We start from the raw sequence: 4,220 nt of genomic DNA, 5'->3' as shown, positions 1-4,220 counted from the left end.
TGTGTTGATCTGGAGATCTATGTGAGCAATATCCCAAGGCCCTTTGAGGAATTCTGTCAGGAATACAATTCAAGCTGCTAGGTTTTGTTGTGGTAGCTGAACTTTGGGAGTCGTCGGATCCTTGCTGATTGCAGCTTTAAAATATGTAGCATAACTTAAAACATGTAACGGTTCAAGCGTTGTCAATTTTTAATGCACTCATGCTTTTTTTCTTGGTTATTGTATCTTAAATTGTATCTTTCCAATTTTTTTTTTTGCTTTATTGTTTCTTTAATGATCAAATTACTTTAAACTTAAAATATCCTCACATGCTTTTGTGGCAAAAATGTGACAAAAGTGGCATATTTACAACTTTTATATTACAGACTTGCTTCTTTAATAGTAACATTTTTTATATGTTTCTTACTTCCTTACTATCCACCTCTTTGTGCATGGTGGTAACATGAATTTGTGTGCCTTTTTTGTAACAGCTCTAGTTGCTTTGATCTATTTATTTACTATTCTCATTTTAGATATAAAGTTTATGCTGATGGTTACTTTTTAACCATCTTCTTTCCATTGAAGAACGACACACTGGTGTTGAGCTGTTTAATAAACAATGTTTGAATGAATTATCTCACCTCTTTTATAATGGTGAACACCCAATAGCTAAATGCTAAATAAGTTGAACACCAAAAAAGCTAAAAACTGTTGACATCTTTCTCATCATATTCGTAATTTCTTTTGTGACACTTACACCATTTTAAGTCTTCCTCAGGTGTAGTTTTCAGTTTGCTTCTTTTCCTTGATTCTTACCTGATTTCTTATTTCTTATTAGTTTCTCCAGCTTGAATTTTTACAGCCACTTCAGTAAATATGCTGTGAAGATTTCATATGTTCTTTGCTCGAGCTTTGTCCTTGTTCCATTGTGAGATGACATTAAAGTCGTGCATTGCTCAGTTTTACCTTGGATTGCCTGCTTATACACTGCCCTTCATTTTATTAAAAATGTTTTTCATTATCCAGCTTCATATGCCTGCCTCTTTCAGTCTTGTTTGCATTCTGACTCACCTCGGCACAAAAATTCAGATATTCTTGGAGCCTGAATAAGAAGGAGTTTCTTTGTTCTTGAAAGTTGTGCCAAATAGCAGAAAACCTGAATTATTAATGTCTGAAATAAGTTATAACAGGTGCATAAATTTTATACTTACTCATGTTTTAAATGTAGAAAATCTAATAGCCTCAATTTTCACTTACACAGGATTACACAGCTAACCCTACAACAAACTACAGCTGGCTTTTAGTGTGCATAAATATACAGGGAAAATTAAATTCACGCCTTTTAGTTTTTAATTTAGAAGTGAGTTAAATAGCATACAGCAGTGTTCACTGTTTATAAATTCCCTTAGAATTTGTTTTATACAAATAGTCAATAGTCAATAGTCTGGTTAGTAATATGCAGGTTGATCAAAGGGAAATATGGGTGTTTAATTTCAGTTAATTAAATGCATGAAAACTAAACTAACCCCTTTTGTAGTCTATAAACACTCAAAAGAAACCTACAGCCCAATTTCTTATTTGTTTGTGCTACCATCGTTACAATGACAAAACTCCAAATTACCGAAGTCAAACAAAAAAAAAGAAATGTAATCACCATTAGCCAGGATTAACTGGTTGCACTTTGACATGATTTCTTTCGTTTGTTTGTTTGATTTTTTTTGCTTTTAAATGATTTTTCTTTGGAAGTTTTCTAACATAAATCAAAATGGCTCAAAACGGGGAATTGGCTGACAAAAAAAAAGTTCAGAATTGGTACCAACCAGGAAAATCCTGATCTGCCCATTTTTATGTTTGTACTGTTTTTGTTTGTTTGTTTCCCAATTATGTTTGTGTTTAATATCTTTCACATGTCAATTCATTTTAAAGGATAAAAACAGTTTATAAAATGCAAAATACCTGACATGGTTTTGATTATAATTTGATAAACATAAATTATTTCTCCATTTAGAAAAATATAAATCAAGGAATTATGAACATGCTATGTAAATAGAGCTCTTACTGGATCATTTACAGAAACAATGTGACTTTTAATCAGTTGATGTTTGTCTATATATTTATTTTCTTACAGACTCTGAGGCATCAAAGGTAACACTTTTCCTCCCTACTGTAAGAAAAATATGCCATTCACTGTGCTAAAACGTTTTGAGGACAGTATAATATTTGATGCCAAATTGCATAATTTGTCTTGACTTTTTGCTTTTGTGTACTCCCTCTTAAATTTTGCTTTTGCTGTTGACATGGATAAAATTAAACAAATGATAAATGGAAGGGAAATATTTGCTCTTCTAAGGTTAGAGAGCTCAGTTTTGTCTGGGTAAAAATTAGGGCCCTCGGTATCATGAAAATTAAATTGACAGGAAATTCACCCGCTAATGAAACAGACAAAGGATCTAATCACTTGTTATCCAAAATGTCGCCCACAGTGATTTAAAAAAAAAAAAATAGGCCGTCCATCCTTGCCTTCCTGCTTTCTTTTGCCTATAATGAAGTCTCTCGTTCTGTCGAGTGATCTCGCTTTAAAACAGATTTTTTTCCTTCTTCCTAATTAGACTTCACACCCTCTCTCTGTCTATCTCGTCTAATTAAAGGTTTCTCATTCTTCCTGTCACACCATGTCTAGTACTCATCAAATAAAGGTCTCACTCTTTTTAGCATCATATCTTTGCTAAATAAATGCTATAGTATCCACATCTGTTTTAAATGAGAAAATCCAAACTTGAACTTTACCATCTCCATCGCCTGTTACTTTTTTTTTTCTTCAGAATTCGAGCTGTTTCCTCAACACACCTCTCACCTCAGTTCCCATCCAAAAGAGGTTTTCTAGCTTGTTTATTTCCCAGCTCCAACTTTTTCTTCTTCCTTTTTTTTTTTTTTTTCTTATAGCCGATTCCTTTAGATGTTTCAGATCTCAACATCTCGTCTGTTTTCTGTAACACAGCTGAATGTTCTTGTTGCCTCTGAGGAGGTCTTCCTTTTGTTGCCCTAGCCATATGGGACGCAAATCTGTTCAACAAAGAAAGCTGAAGCCCTACATTGTTCTCCAAAGTTTTTTCCTTTCACTGCTACATAGTAAATTCAAGACATTTTTCTGACAGTGTTACATGACATAGAATCATGTAGCTGCAACAATTTCCTGCTGATTTAGCTTATTTCATTTGGTTAAGCAAAATATAAAATATTAATGAAATATAAACAAATGTAGACATATAAATGTCAATGTGTTTAAAATAAAAATATTGGGGTAATACAGTATCTGACACCAATTAGGTTTTTCCTGGTTGATATTGATTTCTAGTTTCATTTAGGGTCTGATATACAAATTCTGATTTGGAACAATTCACATTCACTGACTATAGTACTTTTACTTAAGAGTAAAAATACAATAATAATAATAATAAGTTCTTTATCAAAGTGGTAGTTTTGGTTCCAACAGAAAATGAATGAAGGATGAGATTATCCCCATTTATAAACCGTAGGAGGTCTGTAAACTTTACCTGCTTTTTGTTAAGCTCGGAAAAGTGCATATGTTGCGTACATAGCCTGAAAATGGTGGTTGTTCTAAGGCTTTGTGCATTTAATAAATAGAAAATATTTAGATTTGTCAGAATTTGACTTGTCAATCACTGATCAGTGCTTAGAAGTAGCTAATGAGCTATTTCTAAGCTCATTGGAATGAGCTTAGAAATAGCTCATTCTAATCTGTGGCTGATTGATTAGTGCAGTTCAAATTACACTACACAATCATCAGTTTTCATGTAAGAATTTATAAACATGATTTAATCCAATTTTTAAAAAAAAAATATCATTATATCTCATAACATGAGTTTAAAATCAAGCAATTTTTCTAAAAAAATATTTCTAAATCTGAAAAACTCGGCACTTTTTCAGATCCCATTTTTGCTGACAGTAGTAATATGTAAATAAATATCTGTAATAAAATTATGGACAGTTGAGAATTAGTAATTTATCCAATAGGAAGTCATTATATGCATATTTCAGAAATTATGAGGCAACACAATGCTGAAGTAGCTTTAAAATGTCTCATAAAACGTTCCTTTTTGCTTTTTAACTTTTGAACCAACTTGAATCAGTTCTATTTCAAAATATATAATAGTCAGACTTGTCAAATCTGGGCTGGATTATTGTACATTGAGTAAAAAATGTCTAAATGACAATTTATG

Source organism: Xiphophorus couchianus, chromosome 11, assembly GCF_001444195.1.
Source record: "Xiphophorus couchianus chromosome 11, X_couchianus-1.0, whole genome shotgun sequence".
NCBI lineage: Eukaryota > Metazoa > Chordata > Actinopteri > Cyprinodontiformes > Poeciliidae > Xiphophorus > Xiphophorus couchianus.
Note: the sequence above shows the minus strand (reverse complement) of the source record.